The 10,498-nt window shown below is 30.9% G+C and overlaps 1 non-coding gene across 1 annotated transcript; it reads right to left on the bottom strand.

Moving 5' to 3' along the window:
- Positions 1–4,475: 4,475 nt before the first annotated feature.
- TRNAV-AAC (transfer RNA valine (anticodon AAC)) lies at positions 4,476–4,548 on the bottom strand. The gene has a single exon. It is a non-coding gene; the product is annotated as a tRNA-Val (tRNA).
- Between the last annotated feature and the right edge of the window lie 5,950 nt (positions 4,549–10,498).

The following is a 10,498-nucleotide window of genomic DNA, read 5'->3' as shown; positions in this document are numbered from 1 at the left end:
TCCAATCGAAATATGGCAATTATCAGCAATTTCTTGTATAGTCAATCGCCGATATGAATGTGTGATTTGAGCCACACGAGTTTCGTCTATTCAGGTCGATGGCTGTCTTGAATAGAAATCATGATCGACTGTTTATCGGTCATCTCGCAATAACTAAAGTAATTCATAACACTGCATGTGATGTAATCAGTGGTCGCCAACGAGATATATACTGTTATATGAAGTCGTTGGTGATCGTCGTAAAGTTATTTTAACATGGGATGCATTTCCGGTAATTTATTTTCAAAATTTAACACAAAATGTTATGTCAATATGCTAATTTTATGGTAATATGCAAAATGTTATGTTAATATAGTAATATATTATATTAATATTCATGAATCTATTTTTAAAATAAGATAATGAACATCATGTGCATTTAAACAAAATTGAGTTATAGGATGACAAATTACAAATTAAATATGTGGCAAGCAAGATGAATCTTAACAAGATCATTCACATGCACTGTTATATTTACCAAACATCCCTACAGAATAGGGGTTCTGTAAAAAATATTCGGGAATTTTTTGAATTTTTTCGGGAATTCCTATTTGCAAATAAACCGTTCTCCTTCAATGAAAATTGTGCTAAATTTTAAATTAAAATGTTTACGATTTTCTCTTTAGTAAAGCGCACGTGCGTGTTTACATATACGAAAGAACTTGCTGCCGTCATATTTTTCAGAAATTTATTTTCTCCACTTACTTCGTGGAACCAAAATATACAATCCCAACGCTATTTTAAAAGAATGAGCTATTATAGCTTGAGTGACGCAAGTAAGCAATTCTTTTCTGTTTTTTGATGACGTCAATAAAATACCCTTCGTCAGTTTTTAGTTTAGACAATATGTAACTATTATTAGCATCGCACCTACGGTAGTATATGTTTATGTTCGTATGTGTTTTTGAACAGTATTTGTTTGCTTTCAAATATTACATTTTATGTCATTACAAAGTTCAAAATTTCTTTAAAAAAGATAACGTAATGCGTTTTCTTTGTCACCTAATGGAGGTTTAACTGCTGTTAAATAATTTTTTAATACAGTTAATTTTGAATCCGTTTAAGTGTGCGTATGTAAAGATGATGGTCAGGTAAGAGCAAAATCGTTTGGAATTCTAGGAACACCCTTGACAGTTCATAAAATACCAATAATTTTACAACTATTGGTCTATGTGTATTTTCCTCATATTACTGATCAACCTTTATTTAATAATTAGAAAAGTAGAAACACATAAAATAGTTTCACCCCTCCCAGCTACACTTTTTTATACGAATAAAAAATTCTGAATACATGAAATAAATGAAAAGCTGAGTCAACTGTATGCGCAATATATTTCTTGTAAAGCATTTAGTTGAGAAATGCCCAACTGCGGTGAGATAGCTTCCTCGCAAAGCGTGGGTAGGGTGCTAGAGTTGATGCAAAATTGCCCATTTTGGTGATATTTGGCGACAAAATTGGCGATATACCATAGACGGAGCAAAAACATTCTAGTGCTGAAGAGTGGTTGTTCGGTCCGAGGTTCGAATCTCCGCGAACGAGCTGCCCGCATGGACATTTTCGTGGTTTTCCCCATGTGTAATGTGTTAATACGAGCCTGCTTTCCTTAGAAAGTTCGGTGGGTGTATATGCGTGAAGAAAATGACATCGCCCCTTTTAACTTTTTCCATGTATTCTTTATTTTATGTGTGTTCAAATGCTATATGGCATTCGGTGTGTTCGTAGAAGTTCTGGATGATTTCATAGACGACAGCTGCGGGAAACCCTTTTGTTCTTTTTAAGTTATTCTGAGTTTCTGAAATGCTATCAGATTTGTCTTTTGATGTAAGGAAGTCGTTTATAAGATACCGAATTTGATGCGTTATAAGGTATATTCTCCCTCCTTCCAGCATGCCTTCGTGGTATAAAGATAGCTTGACCCTCTTCGAGATGTCCAGGTTCGAGTCTCGGCAAGGGTTTTGCCCATTTTTCATATTTCCTGCTTAAAAACAACCTAATGACTCTACAAGTGGTGCCTGAACTAAAAGGTAGTGCATGATAATTCCTCACCACCCAAGATTTGGCGACTGGGTCCCCTAATCCCCACTCACCCTTTAAAAGGTGGCGATTATACTTCCTCCTTTCCGCATGCCTTCGTGATGCAATTGGAAGCATGCTGGACTCGTAATCGAGAGGTCCAGGTTCGAAACCCCGCGAGGGCATTGCTGTATTTTTTTTTTTTTTTTTTAATTTTATTTTTTTTAAGTCTCTTGCTTCAAGTTTATTACCTAATGACTCTATAGCATAAAGAATATTTGATTAAAGTTACATTTTTCTTTGCAATCAAACATCTTGGGTCTAAGATCATTATGTGAAAGGTCAACAGAAATCTGTTACCTGATCAAGCATTTTCTGGTCTGTTCTATGAGTTCTTTTCAGAATTTCATTTATTGTTTTTATATACGTAAAGTAACAAATCTTTTACTTTCCTTCTTGAGTAAAATTCTTCGACTATTCATTGCCGTTAAAAAAAAAAAAAAAAAAAAAAAAAAAAAAGAAATTGAGATTTTTATTTTTACGCTTTTAAAAGTAAAATTTATCTGGCTGAGGTGAATTATTTCTTTATATATGATAAATAATTGTCAGCTAAACTTTGGAGTATAATTAAAACATCAAGTTATTTGTTATTAGTAATCATTTTATGAAAATTTAGAATAACTATCGCTCATTGTAATTAAACCTTTGCTGTTTTTCACCTTTTTCAGACTTTGGAGACTCAAGCAGGAGATTTCGACTACATAAGTTGATATAAAAATTATCTGAGCTGTTTTCCTTATTTTAAAAGAAAAACATTACAGATTGTGTGTATATTTAATCTGCAGTTATAGATATGTAAAGCTTATGCATTTAAATCTTCTTAGTAGGATTCAAATCATTTAGCACTGATATGGATAGCGCCGAATATTATATTCAAAATCATTTAGCATAGGTATGGGTAGTGACAAATATATTAGAAATCAGAAGAAGTTATAATTACTGTTTTGTAAAATGCCTGCCTCAGAAACGTTGTCATTTGATTTACGAGTTCTAAAAATATATACATTTTCGAAATTCATCGTAATTTAATGACTAGATCAAAATGCGAATTCGACATCCTACGTTTGTCTTGCGATTATTTTCTTTATTATTTGTCTTGCAATTACGAACGGAAGAAATTTGGGGGAAATTCTATTCTCTTACACCTAAGTACACCCATTTCCAAATTGATCATTTGAGCGAAATAATGATCTGAAACAATCTCTTTCCTTTCCTAGGTCCGTGAAACAAGATTCCCTCCATCTCTATCCGGCAATATAGTTTCTCTTGTTGCAGACATTTCAGAGAAAAGAGGAACTGCAATTGGCTGGCGTATGATCCGGTTATTATTTTTATCCCTTTAAAGCAACTTTCCCGTTATGTAAGTCTGGGGTTTATTCATATAAACATTATTGAATCAAAAGGAATTCTGATTTGCATCGTATTAATCAAACTTTAAAATGAAATATTTTTATATAAAATTTTAAAATTAAGTATTTTCCATTGAATAAGTTTAAATAAACTTTTTTGGGTGTTACCTCATAAAATTTTAACTTGCTCAGGTACCTGTTGCAGCTAATATATGTAATTCCATTAAAAATCCTACTGTCCATGTAAGTAAAGATTAAAATAAAATAATGAAATAAATAAATCAAACAAAATAGCACTGGTCAGTGCTATTCCACAGCTATAGCAATAATCATTTTAGCTCATATTTATTTATCATTTTTCTTTATTACTTCAGGTCACTGCATTTCATACAAATACTATTATTTCTACAGCTTTATATGTGCTTAATAGTATTTTCTTGAATCCAGGATCGATCCCTGGCAAATACAGCAATGTTTTTATTCATTTCATAGAGCATTTTAAGAATATAATAATAAAGCATTAAAATTCCATTTACGTTATCCATTAATTATTTATTTTACGTTTACAAATTATTAGTTTACAACATGAAAATATATCACTGAACAATAATTCTTTTTCATTTAGTATATAAGAAAGTGAAGTTCATATAACATAAGAAAGCTTCATTTAGTTTCAAACGAAGGAGTTGCCAAATGGTAATCATAGTAAAAGTAAAAAGGATTTTAAAATCTGAGAAGTTTTATTAATATAGATTCGTATGAATAAATTTTATAATTTTTATTTACATTATTCCAGTTTTAAAAAATGGGGAACTGAGGCACATTTTGAACAGTTGTAAATATTTTTCATGGATGTTACGATGAAATCAGTTAATTAGGATATACAGAAACAGCCCATGGTATAGGAACAAAATACTCACATTACATAAAAAAATAAATACGAATACTTAAAAAAAAATATTGAATATTTACATGCAATTACTAAAGGAAACGTGTGGGAAAAAAAAAGATCATGTACCTGCCAGGGCTCGAACCTGGGACATTCCGCGTGTTAGGCGGATGTGATAACCACTACACCACAGGTACTCGTTCAGACATGCCCATAATACTTTCAAGTTTAAGTATTCAAACTATTGAAGTTCTATAAAAATTTTAATTTCAATTGTGGGAAATAATGTGTTCATATTCGAAAGAGGGAATGAATTTTAAATTATGCTATAGAACATTCAATGTTATACTTAGCAAGAGTTATTTCTAAATCGATACAACTCTTGAGCATATAGTTTGAAGATAAAAGTAACTGAACTTATACAACGTACTTATAACACTTAAAATTTTATAATCATAAGTTTATTACATTTATGTCTTCATAAGTTAAACTTAGGTGTAAGCTAATAAAATTTAAATTACGTGTAAGCTAAGAGATTTAATATGTTAAAAAGGAAAAATCTGAAAGGTCGTAATTAGGATTTTAAATTACGTCCAACGGAACTTTTTTTTTTTTTTTAAATTTTTTTTAACATTTTGTGTGTTACCTTTATTTATTAAATATCATGTTCTTTGCACTTAAACCATAAAATTCAGTTCAATAGCAATGTCGCAAAATAATTTCAAAATGAGCCTATCTTTAGAATTTCCGATACACAGTTCCGCGCATTGCAGATAAAAAGTTTTTTTTTCTCCGTAGACTGTTGCCATTGCTCGCTTTGAAATCCTGAAATTTGTTAATCAAATATTCGTTAAAGTTTTACAAAATATGAAATTGATCTTAAAACAAATTCCAGATTTCAAATTTGGGCTTCCAGATGCCCATATTCGCAATAGGATTACATCATTCAAAATTGAATAGCTCTGGGTAACGTTGTTTTATCACAATGCGAGAAACATACCTACATTTATGCAGATTCTTCATTATTTAATTTCTTCAGATATAATACAGGGCGATAATATTTGGTGGCAACAGTTCGAAAAGTGAAACGGACATTCAGAGTGATTCGAGGCAAAATCGCAAAACGTAAACAATAGTTCCTCAGAGATAAAGCACCTTTGGACTAATAAAAATTCTGAAAGGTTTCAGATTTGAATGGGCACCCAAAAGGGTTTGTTAAAGTTCTTTTACGCTCCCGCTGAGTTCACATTCTACCAGTCTACTGTTGCAATTTCTGCTGCTATTCTTTTGTTTGTTTGTTTGTTATTGTTGTCTTTTATAGTAGACAGCAATTTAACTCTCTGAAAAAAGTAATGTTGCGTGCGTACAGGTTCGTAACAGATTGAATGCACGCAGGTTCGATGATAGGTTAATAAAATGTATTTTTATCAAATGAAACACTTCAAAGTTCTGGAATTTTCCTCAGACTTCAAACTACTAAGAAGTTAAACATAGCTCATTGCAAAGCGCATCTAAAGAGAAAGCAAACACGGAAATATCTCCGATCTCACGCTGAACAAACAACGCGCAGCAATAACAACTAACTACCGTATTTACTGGTGTAATAGTCGCACCCTTGGTTTCGTCAAAAGTGTGCAATATTGTGTAGTAGATTTCCCTGCATGATAGTCGTACCTAGACTTTCACAATAAAAAATTAGCAAAAAAGTCTCTTATGCGAGTAAACACGGTAACTAAGTGCAGATGCTCTTTCCTGCCTTGTAAAGTTTTCAACCGGCCGCCGAGATATTTCTAGTACTTTCTGTTTCTCGAAATTACTGGAAAGCAATATGAGGGTCGAATTACGGTTACAGCTAACACAGTGGTCAATTATATTTATTCAGTTACAATACCTATTACGGTGATACAGGAAACGGACAAAAATGTTGACAAATGGTTACCAAGTTTGGCGATTTTTGCCGATTTCTCGCCAAGTTATCGAGATACTCATTTACTCAATGTTAAATGGACTTACCTCTGTAGTCTTACTTTCCGGCAGAGCTTATCTCTTTTAGATTTTTCTTATGTTACATTGCACAGAAAAATGAAACAATTTCACATATGATTGCGCTAAAATCATCTATTTTACAAATTTCGTAACAAATTTCGTAACAGTACTAAGCTCCACTGGGACCACAGAGATGATCTGATGGTCCATTTAGTAAAGTTTTCTGTATGACCGATTTTGCAAATAAGAATCTAGGTAGTATATTTTTCTTGTTTTCCTTTTGATTTGAATTTTTTTCCTTGATTGACAGTCGTATTTGACTGATTTAAAAATTATTCTGATCGTTGTCTCACTCAAATACTGATTAAGTACTAAAATACTGGTCTTTGAAAGTAAGTTTAATGAATGGTAATGCTAATTATGTAAAATGTAGCTTCTTATGCAGGATTCGGATTCCTTTTTTGAATCTGTCCTTCTTTGAATCTTTATCGAATAGTTTTATCGAGTTAGAAACCTCACTAAACTGAATTTAGCGAAAAGATTTAAGTTTATTTTTTAATAATTTCACTATCATTTTTCGTTTAAAAATGATTATCATTTTTAAACGAAAAATAACAATTTTTCTAACCTCATTTAGCCTTTCTTTCTGATAGAGCTAGGTAATGTTACAAAACTCATTAAACTGAAATTTATTTGCGTTATAAATTTTCAGATATTGAGTCAAATAAATGACATTTAAACCTTCGCTATAATTTCGAAACAATAGCGCGCAACAAAGACTTTTTTTAAGTCCTAGTTTCTCTGAGGAAGAAAAACGGCATTGCAAGAGTTTGTGAATTTTTTCCTTTTGAATTTCTCACTAATTTTATTTATTTAAATAAAATTATTAAATTATTATCTGACTAAATTTCATACAGAATTTTATAAGGAACAGAATAAAGATACTATTTAAAAAAATGCAGTCAATAATATAATTTAACCAATGCGTAGTAATATTTTTACTGCATAATCGAAAGTATTCCAACACGAACTACGAAACCTCACTAAAAAATCTGTGGAGATGGCTAGGGATGGGGGGGGGGGTAAATAATATACGTTAAAAGCGAGATTAAGATTTTTCGTTGATATCTTTAATAGAATAAATAAATTACATCTTTTGTTTCAAAGTTTGTTTGTTCTTTTGAGGTAAACCTGTTCGCTCTTTTATCTGGGTAATCTTTTATATTCTTTTTGTCTTATAACAACAAGAAACAAAAACTGAAAGAAAAAAAGAGCATCAACCTCTGAATTCAATGCTCAGTTTTCTGACTCCCTTTTATTTCCACAAAGCAATCGAGTTATTGACACGTCCACCAGAAGATGGCACGACCATAGCGTTGGTTATTAGCGGTAATGGTCGCCGTGATAAAGCGTTATTCCCGCTCATTTGTCACGTTTGGAACTTCGGAGCTGACGGCTCGTTCTCAGTTTACACCCTTAGGTGTCTTATCATTAATGTGTGAGCATTCTTGTTTTAATGCTTTCTCTATCCTCAGATACTGTAGTTTATAAAAGTACATGAAAATAATATTAAATTGAATCTGGAGAAAAGGAGACAATCATATATGCGTTCTGAGGGTTCTCACATTCTTTTAGCAAACTGATAACAGTTTTTATTAGCTATATCGTTGTTACGTTAAACTTATAATAAATGCTTAGGCTATTTGTGAATATACTGAATTTTTGTGCACTTGACAGATGTTGATGACATTCGTTGTATTTAAATTTAAATCACAAAACATGATTGTTGAAATATTCTGATATTCTTTGCTCACAGCTAAATAGAAAATAAAGATAGTGAGCTTCTAGAAATTTAAAGATTTCAACTACATTTCGTGTAATTTTTGGAGCTGAATTTCAAAATAAATTAAAAATTGTTCACTGCATTCTATTCTTTTTCATAAATTTAATCCTTTTTAATCCCATTAAGTACATTAATTTTTTTACTATAGTTTTACATTATTTCTTGCTTACTATAGTTTTACATTAATTTTAGTTTACCATAGCAAATAAATTTTTGTTTACTACAGTACATTAAGTTTTGTTTACTATAGTACATTAAGTTTTTTTAAACTATAGTTTTGTTTACTGTAGTAGAATTTAAACTGATTATCAAAAAATTTTGATGAATAAATTGAGTATGTAAATAATGGATTAAGAATTTATTACCAAATTATAAACTTTTAAATATTTAAAATTTTTTATTGAGTTAGAATGAAAAAGAAAAAACTCGAATGGTTCTTTAGCACATTAAGACCAAGCAGAGACTGTTTCTGTTGTCTGTTTTGTGTATCTCAATTGTGTATTTTTCAATTTTTGTCACTCTTTGCTCAGTTTATCATTTCAATGCTCAATTTTCTTAGTAAGATGGCTTACAAAACATTTTTGTCTTTTTATTACTAACTTTTGTGTGTTAACTTTATTAAATATCACGTTCTTCGCCCTTAGACCACATAACATACAATTCAACAGCAAAATCACAAAATATTTAAAACCAGAATATCATTACAATTTTCTACACAGTGTTAAGGATTGCCATACATATCATTATATTTGCTATATTATTTCCTTAAAAACTAGCTACTTGCATGCCCAGCGACCTAAAATAGTTGCCTTTAAAAAGAAAAAGTATATAGTGATTTCAATGAGTCCCAGTATTGTAATTTCACAAAAATATCGAATATTTCTAATTAGATACCTCCTGATTTTAATACATGCTTAATCTCCTGATTTTAATACATGCTTATTTTAATCAATTAAATTAAAGAACTGCAAAAAATATTCTTAAGAATTGTGTTCATTACTTTTAAATCGCTTAGTTCATTACTCAGTGAATTTCCAGGTTCAATTTGAAAGTATATTTAGGCTTTACTGAATGGTGATACTTTAGCGCGGGGAATATTGAGACAACATGTTGCTTTCATAGAACCAAATTTGTTAATTAAAATTGAAAGATAAATATTTTACACTTTTTCCAAATAGAAACAGTCTTGCGTGTTGAAGGTAAAAATGTTTTATTTCGAACAGTGTTTCCACCGCTCCCTTTCAAATCCTAGAGTATGTTAATAAAAAATTCATTAAAGTTTTACAAAATATGAAATAAAAAATAATGAAACAAATTCGAAATTCAAAATTCTGGCTTCCAAGTGCACATGTTCGAGTGGAGGACTACATTATCCAAAATTCGATGTCTCTAGATACCGTCATTTTTTTCACAATGCGAGGAACCATGCATAGATGCAGATTCTTCATTATTTAATGTCTTAAAAAATAATGCAGGGCGATAACATTTTGGTTGAAAAATTTGAAAAGGGAATCAGCCATTTAAAGTGTATTTACATTTATGGTGATACGCAGTAAAATCCCGTTTCGAGAGCTATCACTTTTGGGATAATAATTGTGAATGATTTGGGGATACCTTAAAATATTGCATGCATTTCTTGGTCAGCAAATTCATATTTGTTATAGGAATGGGACTGGTAAGTAAAAAGCCAACTCATGCAGTAAAAAAACAAGGAAGTAATAAAGCAATAGGAAAGTTTTTAGCATGGCGGCAAATGCATTTTACACCAAGGCCTTTTTAACAAAGAAAAAAGAAAAAAAAAATTAACCTCTACTTTACATGTAACTTAGTCACGTCGGCAACTATTTATGGTATTTATGATCTGTTCGCCTCCGCCTTTTTCCCATTTTTCATTCAAATAGACTATGTAAGTATAACATCAACCAAGGAAAGTCAACACAAACTACAGTAAAAGTATACAATGATGAGTAAAGCTCATCCTAAATTCAGCAAGGGAAGGGGGGCTATGAATTTTGAATTATTACTAACTGCAAATTAATATAAAACTATGATTGTTTCAAGTGTCCCAAGCCTCATTAACTCGTTATTCCTGTTCTATTTGAAAGACTTCATAATGAAACAAGAAATCTCCTATACATCTTTAAACAGGATTAGGCGTATATTTACAGGGCTTTTATAAATAGGCTTATGATAATATTTTTTGGGACATTTTGAAAAAATACACAATACAAAATAAAATCTGATAGGAAAGTACTTATGATTGAAAAGATTAAATAAAGAAGTTGTTGACAAATAACTACGAGTTAAAAAGAAGTTTT

Source organism: Stegodyphus dumicola, chromosome 1 (genome assembly GCF_044657685.1).
Source record: "Stegodyphus dumicola isolate Sdum_Otavi_A_Nest chromosome 1, ASM4465768v1".
Lineage (NCBI taxonomy): Eukaryota > Metazoa > Arthropoda > Arachnida > Araneae > Eresidae > Stegodyphus > Stegodyphus dumicola.
This window is presented reverse-complemented; position numbering and strand designations above follow the sequence as displayed.